This window comes from Drosophila nasuta, chromosome X (assembly GCF_023558535.2).
Source record: "Drosophila nasuta strain 15112-1781.00 chromosome X, ASM2355853v1, whole genome shotgun sequence".
Classification (NCBI taxonomy): Eukaryota; Metazoa; Arthropoda; class Insecta; order Diptera; family Drosophilidae; genus Drosophila; species Drosophila nasuta.
The window spans coordinates 12,681,008-12,696,000 of NC_083459.1; the positions used below are offsets into that span (position 1 = coordinate 12,681,008).

Below are 14,993 nucleotides of genomic sequence, written 5' to 3' on the forward strand. Positions count from 1 at the left end.
AAGCTGGTTATTATGAAAATATACTGAAATATACCAAAAGTATATCGATATACTAACATATTTAAAATATATACCATCATCTACAAAATATACCAGATTGTAGTTGTTTATTTTTTGGTATATCGATATACTAGTATATTCAAAATATACCATAAGCTACTAAATATACCAGATTGTCAAACAAAATGTTGTTGTTTTATTGCATTACTACACTTTGCTCTGTAAACTGGTTATTATGAAAATATACTGAAATATACCTAAATGTATAGTTGGTAAATCGATATACTAACATATTTATAATATATACCATCAGCTACAAAATATACCAGATTGTAGTTGTTTAATTTTTGGTATATCGATATACCATAAGCTACTAATTATACCAGATTGTCAAACAAAATGTTTTTGTTTTATCGCATTTTAGATATTGAATTTCTCATAATCGATATATTTTAATTATTAGTAAAAATAAACTACATATTTTTGATTGATTTAAAGTTTTTCTTCATGAACTCTAATGCAAGCTTTAACTTTAGTGTTGACTATTCGCATACGGAAAACGAAATAAATAGAAAAGTTTTTGGATTCGGCAAAATTACAAGAGATTAAATATTTTTGTTTTTCACATTTAGTTTTTATATTCTTCTGCATTATTTTCTTAAGACGAGTATTTCAAATTTTAGATAGGTTATTTATTATTTTAGTATTTAAGCTAAATTGAAGTATAAAGTGTTGTGTCAGCAATAATTGAAAAATATTAAACTTGTTCATTTTACTATGTTACATATCGCTAAGAAGATCTCTTTCAGAATTTTCGCTCAGTGTTGTTAGTCAATAGCTGTCCTAGTCTAAGCTGCGGCAGTGGCAAGTGGCAAGTTGCTGTTGTTGTTGTTGTTGCTGCGGCTGCGGCTGCTGTGGCCAGTTGCTGCAATTACGCACATCTAATGCAATTTCGATAATTGGCCATCAAATTTATGAGACATGTTGCAGCGGGCCGCGGCTAAATTACGATGTGCGAACATGTTGCGATCATAAAGGTAAATGTTGCAAGTGGCAAGTGGCAAGTGGCAAGCGACGATGACGATGACGATGACGGTGCCCATTTAAATGCGTGTGATAATCAGCATGTTGCGAACATGTTGCCGTGCAACATTTCATGCAACAACAACCGATGGCAGCTGTAATTATTTCTATTAAAGAGTGCAACTGCAACTGCTGTCGCTGTCAGCCTGACTGCACACTCTTTTACTCCACAAATATGAAATGTTGTTCATCGTTCCTCTTTTTCTGTTTTCTGTTTTTTTTTAATAATTTACCAGCAATTTCTCAAATTGAATTTGCATGCGAAACGCGCACGAGAAATTCTATTAGGCAAAACATTTCGCAATTGCGTGCTGATTGTCAGGTTCAACTTCATCCCAGGCTCGACTAGCTTCGTCTCCCTCTTCTCTTCTCTCCTCTCTCTCACTCTCTCTGTTTGGCTTGAGGCAACTGTTGTGCCTGCAGCAATCTTCCACAGTTCTTTCAGCTGCTTTGCATGGCCGCGATTATTAGTTACGGCCGCCTGAACGCATTTTTGCGCGTCTCCACACACTCATGCCGCCCCCTTTCGCCCCCTCCCCCTCTTCTGCTCCTCCTTGGTTCTACCTGCACTTGGTATTACTGTAATAATCTTAATTAAGCTTAGAATTGAGTCTGCGCGTAATTATGCGAAACGCGCTCAAAAGACCCGACTTCGACTCCGGTTGCGATTCTCCCCCGACATTGACTCGACTTTGACCACGTATGCAAAACACTTGCCTCCCATCTCCCCCCTCTTGTCCATAGTGTTGTCCATAATTATGCACCTGACCTCACTGCACCTCACATTAACTCCCCGCTTCTCCTTTCCCATTGACGCCCACTTTCCTTTTCAAGCCACCGACAACGTCATCATCGACGTCATCTTCGCTGTTGGTTTCTGGTTAGGTGAGCATAACTAATCTAATCGCTATAAATCTGCATCCTTATGCTACCTCCTCACATTTTATTCAGTTTTCAGCACACAATGTCGCTAAATAGCATCGATATGATTAACTTGAGAATCAATTCAATTGGAAGTAGAACTAGTTGCATTTTGATTAACATTGCATGTCGTGGAATAATTGAATTTTATTTTAATTTTAATTACAAGTTAAGCTGACATATAAATAAAGGCTAATTATATGCTTCAACTTCAGCTTAACTAATTAATTAAGGTATAAATAAAGTATATCAAAAAATAAGTATTGGAAACATTTTTCACCTCAAGTAAAAAAATATAAAAATGTGGTACTATTCTTACTACTTGTAATAAACTAATATTAATCATTGAAAATAATGTATTTACTTTTTAATCCGAATGTAAATGTCAATAATACGATTTAAATATGATAATATATATCATACTTCTCATATTTTAAGAACAATTTTGCTCACTCCCCATATATAATTTACTTAGACAGATTATTAAAGCAAATATCTTATTATAAAGCACTCTCACTCTGCTGGAATATTCCATGGCTTTTACATAGCAATTTCTTTAGGGGACCCAGTAGGAAAATAGTTATATGTCTTTTATATGTTAATAAATTGAATGCTTTTATTTGACTTGTATACCAAATTTAGCTAATTCTTGTATCTTTGGATTATTCAAGAAATCATGACCCATGGAGTATTCCATGGCTTTTATATAGACATTTCTTTAGGAGCCCCATTAGGAAAGCAGTTATTTATCTTTTATGGTAAATTAAATGCCATGCTTGACTTTTGTAAGCAATTCAGTTGATTATTTTATCAAGTAATCATAATTTTAAATTGTAACCGAATTTTCAAAGACTGGTTTACGTCTATTTCCTTAGAAGACCCAGTGGGATTTGTCGTTATTTACATAAGAATTATTTATTTCTTAAAATTAAGATTGTTAAATTAACATTAAACATCATTTTCTTACCTTTTTCGATTATCAAATTAATCAAAATAAAAACCTATTTGCAACCTGAACTTTCCTAGGATATTACATAGATATTTCTTTAAAAGACCCAGTAGGAAAACAGCTTTTACTAATTCTTTTATGTTTCGATTATCAAATTATTCGCAATCAAAATTGTATACATAATGTTTATGCATGTTTTTGTTAAGCAGTTTCTTTGATAAGTGAGAAATTCTTAACATTGAAAACCTATTTGCAAACTAAACTTTCTTAGTATTTTACATAGATATTTGCTTAGATGGAATTGTCAATACTTGAATGAAAAATGTTATTAATTTTTGCAATTTCTTCAATTTCTCATAATCAAAGCTTATTTGCAGCAGCATCAATTATGCTTGTCCATTTACGTACATGTATTTCCTTTGCAGACCAGGATTTGTCCTTATTCAAATGAAAAGCATTTTGCCAAATCACAGCAGGTACAATTGATGGCAATCACCTGTGCATTGAAAGTGCTTGCGACTCTTGCCTTGATTGGCAGACTCGATTTACGTCCACGTAAAGAGCATATGCTCTCTCTCTCTCTCACTTTTTTTCTCTTTCTGTGGACAGTTTCTAATGAGGCTGGCTGGCTGACCTCGTGTCCAATAGTCGATATTCGATATTCGATACCCTATCAGGCATCGACTGGCGCTGGAAGTGAGTGCAGCCATGACAATCCACGACAGCAGCAGATGTTGTGGCTGCCCACAGTTTGTGCCTCATTCACATGCCACAGTCCATGTGGCAGGAACTTAACAGGACTGCGACTGCCGTCGGGTATGCCATTAGTTTTAGCTCCCACTGTCTCTGCCTCAGCACCTCTCTCTCTGAGTCTCTCTGCTGGGCGTCGCCCACTTGACGGCGTCTTCGAGAGATGCTGAATGCTGGCTTACATGCTCCTTGCGTTTGCCTTTCTATTTGGGGAGGGGGGAAAACTTCGGCTCTGCACTTCCTATTTCTCTCGCCGCATGGCCCATTTCGCTGTCCATTTGAGTGGTCATTATAGTAAATTTGATTTGGACGCGAGCCTCAAAAGCTGCTCCAGCCACATCATCAATACCAAGTGACACACACACACAGAGAGAGAGGAAGACTGCTGCATGCCACAGCAGCGTGCAGCAAGAAGGGGGTGCAAGAAATATCGAACACGTAGTTAATCAATCCATTGGTGGTCCGAAAACACGACGCGCCAGCAATTACTGTTAACTGGGCCGCGTTCTCTCAGTTGTTGTTGCCAGTTGCCGGTTGCAAGTTGCAAGTTGCCGGTTGCCAGTTGCAAGTTGCAAGCAGTACGCACGTTGTCGCTGTCGCTGCCGCTGCTTTGACGCGTGGGCGGCAACATTCACAGTTGGCCACATTCAACTCTTGTTGGCCAACTCCATTCATTGCAAGTCCTCCACACTCGACTTCAACTTCAACTCGACTCTGTCCGACTTTGGTCGCAATTAAAGCGATCTCGGTGCGCGCATTTCATACACCGATTTGCAAAGTAATTATGTTGTCATTAGCTTCAGACCCGGCTAAAAAACCAGCGGGCAGTCATTCACTCAGTTACCCATTCAGTCAGTCAGTCAGTCAGTCAGTCAGTTGGTTAATTTAGCTCATTTACATTCAACAGCCACAACATCCAAGTATTTTTAGCTTTTGTTAGAGGCAACAACGTGCTCTTCCCTTTTATGGCTTGTGGTTCCTTCTCTCGTATGTAGGTCAGAGGATAAGTTGAATAGTTCAAGGACAACTCTTTAAGAGTGCTGCTCTTTAGCTGCATTTAGGCAACCAAACTCGCAATAGGAGAAATCGATTTATCTATTTATGCCAAAAAAAAACTATAGAGGAAGTACTTACTATATGTAAATCAAATGTTTTACATGAGCTCCTATCACCTTACTATATGCAAACATTACATGTGCCTAGTCAAACTTCTATTTATAGCAAAAAAACAATCATAAAATAAAGCAAATTTATTCTTTTGGCGTAAATTGTAAATTGAGGCTATAACAATTACTACATTTTAATAACATTTACTTAATGATTCTCAAAAATTGCATTGGAAGTTAATCTAGATAACATTTTATGCTGGGTTTTATTACCTTTGACTATTTGGTATATTTCGTTGTGTATGGTATATTTTAGAATAAAATAGTATCCTGTAAAACCACAAAAAGCTTTTAATTGGAAGTTGATCTAAAATACATTTTATATGTCAAACTCCAGCTGCTGATGTTGAGTTTTATTTCGATTGATAATTTGGTATATTTTGTGGTATATTTGGTATATTTTGGAATGCACTAGTATGCCGTAATACCACACATAGCTTTTGCTTGGAAGTTAATCTACAATTCATTTTATGCTGATGTAGCGTTTAATTTGTTTGGGCTATTTAGTATATTTTGTTCTGTATGGTATGGTATTTTAAAATGCAATATTTTGCCGAAATTTCACACAAAGTTTTTGCTACATTTCACTAGTTTTGCGGTATATTTATTAAATTCAGACTTCGTTTTATTTGTTAATAGGCAACTGCCAAAGTTGAGTCTTGTTTTAAATATTTGGTATATTTTCGTCTGTCTGGTGTATTTGGGAATGCAATAGTACGCTGTAATAATACATTTAAGTATTTTTGAGGTATTAATTAAGCATATTTAAACAATAATTCCGCTTCACAATGTATTTGATATATCGATATATAATATACATACATATAAAATATACCAAAGTGTAAGTAAGAAGAATTCGACGTTGTGGCGTTGGGGATCTCTCCATTTGCCTGTTACATAAGTTTCTTGTTGGCAAAGATATCTTTAAACTCTTCAAGCCGAAATTGAGTATAATAAAATGTGTGTAAAGAATGGAACACTTGCAATAAATTGAGTATGCAGCTTCAAAGTTTAAAGAAAATTAAGCGACTTTTGATGTATAACAATTTAAATGATTAATTTCCTTGATTAACATGAATCATTACGGATTGCAACACTTATAAGTAGAGATGTGCTATATCCATACTTTATCTACTATATATTCAACTTGAGTAAGAAATGTCCAACTTTAGTTCACTTGCGGCTACCATAGAGGGCGCTTAAGTGCTACCTCAGTAGTCGAAGTGTGCCAAGTTGCCGCACGTCTGATTGGCACTTTTGCCACATTTTTGGCTGCCGTTCGTCGAAGATATCGCACCTTGTGTGTGGCACGCACGCATGCGGCATGTGGCATGCGGCAGGAACATGAGCACACATCAGAGGATCCCCACTTTTTGCCAGTTTTGAGGGTCCGCAATTTGCCACAGGCGATGTAAGTATGAAGAGAGAGAGAGAGTGAGAGAGAGAGAGAGTGAGGGAACCTGCAACGTGCGACGACTTAATTGAAAGTTGCAGTTGGGCAGGCAGCTGCTTATCAGCGCCACGCGCGCAATTAATTCAAGCGATTTGCTTAACTGTAAAACTGTAAAGCGAGCAAGTTTCCAGTTTCCCCTCCTGGGCTGTCAGTATGCCGGCTCCCCTCCGCTATCCTCCCTTCACCACTCCTCACAATTCCTGTCAGCTGGCAACAACAAAACGTAAATCAAGAAATTTGCTTATCCCACGCTTCGTCGTCGTCGTCGTCGTCGTTGTCTTCGTGCCTCAGTTGAGTCTCTTCAGTCTCAGCCCCTCTCTTTTAATCCTGCTCCTCGTTTGTGCCCCATGCAACAGGTGGCGCGATCGCTGCGTGCGTCTTTTGCATATTAAAAATGTTTTGGCCGTCTCTCTGTTTGCTCTTCCTTTAACGTTGAATGCGACTCTAAAGTCGACTCTCGACTTCAGCTGCATGTGGCATGAGGCATGAGGCTTGTTGCCTCTTGCCTGTTGCCATAAGGCACAATGGGTGGTAAATTGAAGCTTTCAACTGTGCTAAAGTATGTGTCTGTGTCTCTGTGTGTGCGTTGTTGTTGTTGCTGTTGTTGTTGTTGTCGTTCTTGGTGCAACGCTGACTGGGATTTCATTTCATTGGCCGCTGTTTTGACAATCGGCGCCGCTTTAATTGGAGCGCTGTCATTAAAGGCACGCAATTAAGAAAGCGACCAGCAAAATGATTGACATAAATGCAAAAATATGAAAATACAAATGGGGCAGCTAGTGACTAACTAAAGCTGCAAATGCCTCAGATAGTTATATGCATCTGAAAATATACTGAGTTATACTTATATGCATATGAAAATATACTTAGTTATACTTATATGCATAGGAAAATGTACTGATGACATTCCTTTTAGTACTATTGTATTAATAAAAAACACAAATTGCACATCTTATCTTGGTAAATATCAAATTCGTTTCCTTAATCACTTCTTTAGAGTCAAGAAAATGGGCCTTTAAAGTTACAAGTTTATAATCCTTTTGTTGAAAAGGTTTTGTTCTATGTATAAGACTCACAAAACTGTGTTATTAAGCCACTTCCTTTGAATATCCACTAAATAAATGTGTATAAAAAGTAATACCAATTATTAACTCTCTCTTTTTTATTGCTACAGAGTCTGCTTAATAACTGTAAAGTCACAGATTGAATTGAAATGTATTCTTTGGCAATTAAATAACAATGTTTAAGCAACAATATGAAAGCTTTGAAGTAGTCGCTACTCGTTTTCAATAATAGAAGAATATTGCAGTTTTATTCAGTAAACAAATCAAAATAATGTGCTAAAAAGTTTTAAAATATACCAAAGACCATAATTCGTATATTCATTTACTACGGTAAAAAATATATCATATAATACAAAATATACCCGATTAAAACAACACAAATGAATATACAAAAATACTAAAATATTCCAAAGGCAATAGTTTGTATAATGATTTACTACGTTTAAAATATACCGTAAAATAAAAAATATACCAGATTGTCAACTAAAGCATCCTAACTCAAATCAAAGTGTACCGAAAAATACTAAAAATATACCAAAGACTATAATTGGTATATTGATTTACTAGCACCTTAAATAAAATTAAATTAATATGGCGAAAAATACTAAATTATACCTAAAAGTATAATTGGTATACAGATCTACTAAGTTCAAAATATACCATAAAACACAAAATATACCAAAAAGCAAACAGAGTTTGAAGTTAATCCGTTGCTAAAGCCTCAATCCAAACTAGTTCAGCAGTTGCTTTAAATGAGCGGCTATCTAAGAAGTTGGTGCCATTTGTGGCACGTTAAAAGGTGTTCAACGCACGCCACAAGGTGCAGACAGCTCAAGCACAGAACAGGAAGGAAAAGAAGGAGGAGGAGGAAGAGGAACGATGAAAAGCGTCGCTTGAAATAGATAGTTTATTTGATATCAAGGCGAATATATTAAGTGCCTCGAAATGCCTTAATAATTAATTTCTACAGCAGAGAGAGAGAACAAGAGTGAGAGAGAGATGGAGAGGGGGACAGGAAAAGGGGTCGCGTTGTAAACACAAGCGGCGACATCCGTTTGAGATTTGAATCTTGTGGCTGGCTGATTAGCCCCACTTAGTGGAACGGTATTAGGCCACTTGACGAAATTAAAGGGATTGCGGTTCGCTCTGCAAGGGTCAAATGGGGGAGAGGCGGGGGCGGGACGGGGCGGGGCGGAGTGGTTCAACTGCATTGGGCGACAGCTGTTAAGACGTGGAAATAAACAAAATTCCTACCAAAATATAATCCGGAAGCATGGACATAATGACAAACAGGCGAAACTCGAAACCCGAAACGTCGAATGAAGAGTGCAGAGAGCAGAGAGGGGGTAAGCGGGAGGTGATGGTGGGAGTTGAGGCATGGAGGCGAGACAGACAAACAAATGTCGCGCTCAGCTCGCTGCTCTCGCTTCCTTTGTGTTCAGCTCGCCTTTTTGTCTTATTCTATTTTGTACGGCCAAAAAGGAAAAGGATTATAAAATACGGCAAAAACTGTGACTGTTGCCACTGACTGTGAACTCTCTCTGTCTTTCTATCTCCCTCTGACATCTCCCTCGCACTTTATGCTGCCTTCTCACTTACTCCATGTGTTTGAGTGCGAATATGTGTGTGTGTGTCGTGCCCGACGGCGGCATCGACGGCTTCATTTGGCGTGCATGGAAACCGTTTGGTCCGCCTGGATGCGGGCCTTGTTAAAGGATACCACGGAATCAAGGCAAGCGGGTATGCTCGATGGCAGTAGGTACTTTAAAAAGCATAAAGGTGAAGGGAAAACTATTGTACTGAAACTGTAAATAATAATAATGGTAATGTAAATAATAATGATAATGATAATGATAATGATAATGATAATGATAATGATAATGATAATAATAATAATAATAATAATAATAATAATAATAATAATAATAATAATAATAATAATAATAATAATAATAATAATAATATAATATAATAATATAATAATAATAATATATATATAATATATAATATATATATATATATAATAATATATATATAATAATAATAATAATAATAATATATATATATATATATATATAATATATATATATATATATATATATATATATATAATATATATATATATATATATATATATATATATATATATATATATATATATATATATATATATATATATATATATATATATATATATATATATATATATATATATATATATATATATATATATATATATATATAATCATCATCATCATCATCATCATCATCATCATCATCATCATCATAATAATAATAAGCCCTAACCTTTCAAATTCTTTATTTAAAAACAGGATATTCCTAAGTTTATCACAAAATTCAGTCATTGTCCTGTGTGTCCTGTGACCGTGGCTCACAAATACGAGCAATACTCGCATTGCCGAAAAAATGTTTGTACTTTAAATGACATTCCGCAGTAAATTTCACCTTTATAGCTGACACACAAGAATAAATATCGCGTTGTAATACTTCTGAAGGCGACGGCGACGGCGAGGGCGAGAGGAAGGAGGACGAGAGCTGGAGACAGACGCGAAAAACATCGAAATATAATAGGTAGAACGAGTAGAACACAACACACAGCAAAAGATATATACTCGTAAAAGCACACACACTCCCCGCACACACACACTCACACACACACACTCCACGATGCAAGCAGCGGGCGAACAATAAAAAATTATGGCCCAAAAATAAAATACTCGACCAAAAGGAATAAAAAAAAAACCATGGCAGACTAGCAAACGAATTGCTCTGAAAGGAGTTGATCGAGGTGGGAGGATTACCAACTTAACAAACATATCGCACATATTTATATACTGAGATATATTCGATATGATTTCTGTTTTTGCTGGGCACGTGGCAGATCTATTGCCACTCAGCTTACAGCTGATTGAGTTAGTTGGCCTCATTTCAAGTGAATTTTGATGAATGCCAAAGCTTAAAGATATATCAATTGTAAACTAGATTAACTTGAAATTGAACAAATTAAAAAATACATCACATAGTTCGTATTTTAAAGCTTCAATTAAGTAAACATATATTTTTTGGACTTACGAATTGTTTTTTTAATTGACTCCCAATTGTCAGATCTGCAAAGAGATTAAGAAAAAGAAAATTGGTAAATTAACAACGCAGAAAATCTGTTTAAACTAGGCAAAGAAATCATTGCTTAGAATTTAAAGCTCTTTTATTTTGGTTGGCTGGAAAACTATAATATTGTAACGCGAATTTAGTATTTCAAATGAGTTAAAGCTATACGAGTAGTTACTAGCCTTTATTCTATAATATAATATAATATTATTAATTACAAGTGGATTCCATTAAAAATGAATAAATCATATGTAAGATTTAATATAAATATTTTAATGCTGTTTCAATTATATTTTTCTAAATATATATATTTTTTTAATAAAAGTTTTCATACACAAAAAGTTAACACAAATTGGCTTTAAGAAGAGAAAATTGATATAAAACCAATAAAATAGCTATTAAGTAAAGAATTTATAAATAATTGTAACTATATGTATATAATTGAAGGTATTATATTTACAATAAAATTGATACGTATAAAATTGATGAGAAATTCGAAATTTATTTTGTTATTACTATTATTTGTCATATTTTTTATTACACAATTTAAATTTATTTTTTGTTATTCAGATTTTCTTTTAATATAATATTTTTTATTATACCACTTTTCAACATTTATTTTCTTGCTTTAGCAGAACATACAATACTAAAATTAGAACGATATAGAGAGTTTAATAAAAAAGAAATAAATGTGATTTTTATTTAAAATTACATTTGTAGGATTGCATTCAATGAAACATTTCCGTTTTAAATGTAGATTATATTATTATAATACAAGTTTATTATGTTCTCATCTATATACTCAACCTATGCAGATTAGTGTTTTCCAGTTGTTGTTGTAAAGGAGCAGCTGGATCGTAAGCATTATAATGCATACGCATTGAGATCGAGGTCGCAAGCCAGGCTCATTGGCCAATTATGTTTTCATTGTAAATAAGCCAGAGTACGAGAATAATCAGTTGCTGATGTGTTGTCCCAATGGGGCACTCAAGCGCCTGCCAGCAACATGCGAAGAAGAAGACAAGTACAGAGAAGGGTAGAGCGAGAGAAAGAGAGAGTGAGAGTGAGAGGGAAGAAGTGGAGAGCAATGAAGAATCGAGCTGAGCAGCAGCCAAGGAAAGATATCAGCGGCACTTCATCTTGATTGACATGCGCATTCAGCGCGTTGACATAATGATGGACAGACTTGGGACTTGGCGATTGCGCAGGCGCACCGGCCACATGCAGCACATGCAGCATGTAGCATGCGGCAGACAGCAGACATCAGACACAGCAGACAGTGTGCGGCATGCAACGTGCTTTGGCAGCGTGCAATAACAAAGCGTGACAACATTGCCGCTGGCGATGCGTTTGTGATGCTGCAACGCGCGGCTCTGATGTGCACCGCACATCGCAAAGGGGCATGCCACAACAACAACAACAACAACAACAACAACATTAACAAACCGAAGGGAGAGATCGTCATGCAAATCGCAGGCGCTTTTCATATGCGTAATGAGAGGGTCGGGTTCGCTTTTAATGAAGTCGAAATCGGAATCGTTGTTGTACGTGCAACGAAATCGAAAACGGGATATGGAATCGAATGATTAACAGGGAGTACGGAGAGAGAGAGAGAGAGAGGGAGATAAAGGAGTCACTAGAATATGGGAAACGGGTGGCAAACGATGGATCCGTTGGTCGCTGATGCTGCCTTTAAGATTTCCCTCCCAATGAGAAGATTTTTCAATATCAATTTTCATTGTTTTCGTCTGCGTCTCCGGCTTTAGCTTTCGCTTTAGCGACGACGACGTCGACGGCGGCGTTGTCGTCACTCAGTCGACTCACGATCTTGGGATACGATGTGCTATCTGGACATAAATAGACGCCAATTAAATGCTTGATGGCCATGTTTTTTTTTGTTTTTTCATTTTTTGTGGAGTCAAGTGAGCCACAACAGAAAAAAAAAGAAAACACTCCACAAAACTATAACCGAAAAGAAAAGAAGAACACACAGGTTCTGTCGAAGCAAGTCAGCAAGTTAGCAGTCAGTCAGACGACAGACGACAGACTAAAAGGCAGGCAGGCACCAACAGAAACGGAAATAATTTTACAATAAATTATATGAAATATTTTTGCAGAGCGCACGACTGCGAAGAAGAACAGCTACAGCTACAGAAAAAAAAGCCCTAACCAAAATATGACACACACAATGTTGCAGAACCAGTTTTCAGTTGCTTTCCTGTTGTTGTTGTTAGTGTTGCTGCTGCCACAGTTGGAACTTTGCGAGACATAACGGCGTCTGGCAGTGCGATGAGGTGCCTTCAAGCCAGGAGGATGAGCCACAAAGATGTCGAAGTCGACATCTTGACTTGGCCCAGAGTATGAAGCGGTATGGCACGGCCGCAAATACCAGAAGTTCATATAGACATACAGTCTCAAACAACAGTCGCTGCACAGTGGTGCCAAGTGCCACGAGCGCTCTAACAAATCTTTTGCCAAGTCGAAAACGAAACTTCATTCATAAGTTTTACATGTATATACGAAATTTGCTAAATATGTGAATATTTTCATTCATGTTGTAGGTAACAGAAATTCACTTGAAAACCTTTATTTAGAAGAACATTACGTTAATTTTTTTATTCGAATATTTCATGTAAATTTGTAGGCATTATTAAAACTTTTGTATATCAGATTGTAAAAAAAAATATTTTTTTAAGAATTTATTTAATATAGGCTTTGACATGATTTGAAATACATATGTATTTATTTTATTCAAATACATTACATTTGTAGGCAAAGATGAAGTCATGTAATTTGAATGATTTCTGTATGATTATCATAAGAAATTCAAATGAGTCAGCTGAAATTTGTTTCTTTCAATTAGTCTTTGTTAAAGTATTTTGGTGAAACATTTCTAGATAAAGATTTTAAATGAGTTCTATTATTCATTTTATAAGAATAATTATTTTTAAGTAGTACGTAATTAAGACAAAAACTCAAGTTTTGCAATTGAAATAAATAAAAAATGATTGAAATTGTATTTTTTTTAAAGAAATATTTGAAAATTGTTTTCCTACATATAAAATTTGAATAAATTTATATTTACATTTAATTAAAGCAAATTCGTTGAAATATTACAATAAATTAAAAAAAATATAAATAAATCTATGTATCATTAATAATTTAAATTTGCTTATAATTCTCTAAATGTATATGACTTATATTATTAAATCATTTAAGTCTAAATAATAAATCATTATTTTCACATGATACATTTGCAATTTGTCCCAGTGTGCAACGCCCCCGTTACCGTTACCATTACCGTTTAACACTTTGATTCAGGGCTTTCAAGAGGTGAAGTTTCCCCTCGCCTAAAAACTTTTTTGCAGCGGCGACAAAAAATGTTTTTCTCTCATTTCTTTTTTGGTTGTTGCTCGCTGTCATTTCGTTTCATTTCGCTTCGTTTTTTTTTTTGTTTTCGTTGTTGTTATTGTTCTTGTTGCACTGTTCGCGGCCTAAAATGTGAAACCTGTCGAAACTTTTTCATCGACTTAGGGGGCGCAGTTACATACACAAACACAAACACAAACATACACACACACACACACACACACCTACGCTTGCCACACACAACGATGAAGAACTTCAACTGGAGAAATGAGAGCTGAGAATCTATCGGAGACAACTCAGAACTGTGACCTGTGAACTCTTTTTTTGAACCATTTTGGTGGGTGCCATTCAAAATGTTGTTGTTACGTAGTTTCTTATCGCCAACTGCGCTGGAATTCGGTTTGACATGGTGTCTTCTTCTCTTATATTCACTTTAAAATTCGCAACGTAATTCATTATTTTTATTAATTAAATTTTTTAGTAATGGAATTATTATAAACATTTGAAGCTACAAAATCTTTGATTTACTCATTTCTTATGTCTTGTATTCTATTCTAGTTTGTAAGCATACAATTTGCTTTCTCTTTTGTGTGACGTAGTTATGAACGTTCTACTGCTGATTCATTTTCGCTCGTTTCTAAAAATAGAACAATTTGCAACCACTTGAGCACGCGAGTTTACAACGGGTAATTGGCAACGGCGTTGATCACAGCAGTCGTGGCCGAGTGGTTAAGGCGTCTGACTCGAAATCAGATTCCCTCTGGGAGCGTAGGTTCGAATCCTACCGGCTGCGAAAACTTTGGCTAACTTTTTTTGCATTTTTCAATTTTTTAAGTTATTTAAAATTATTAATTATTACTTAATTTTATGATTACTTCGAATACTTAAATAAACTGTTTTTAAATCATACTGCACGTTCAGTGTGAACATAGAATCGGTTGTAACATTAACTGAAATGTCAGCAGCATATCATTCCTTTTGTACATAAATTTTAATACGTTAAGATATTTGTAATTATGGACTTACCTTGAGTTATTCACTTTGCATGCTTTATTGAAGATTTAAAAATTAAAAAAAACAACAAAAAAAATACATGTTCACACTTCTAG

General features: G+C 35.5%; 1 non-coding gene across 1 annotated transcript; it reads left to right on the forward strand.

Annotated features, from left to right (window-relative positions):
- Window positions 1-14,595: 14,595 nt before the first annotated feature.
- On the forward strand, window positions 14,596-14,677 carry Trnas-cga (transfer RNA serine (anticodon CGA)). The gene has a single exon. It is a non-coding gene; the product is annotated as a tRNA-Ser (tRNA).
- The last annotated feature ends 316 nt before the right edge of the window (window positions 14,678-14,993 follow it).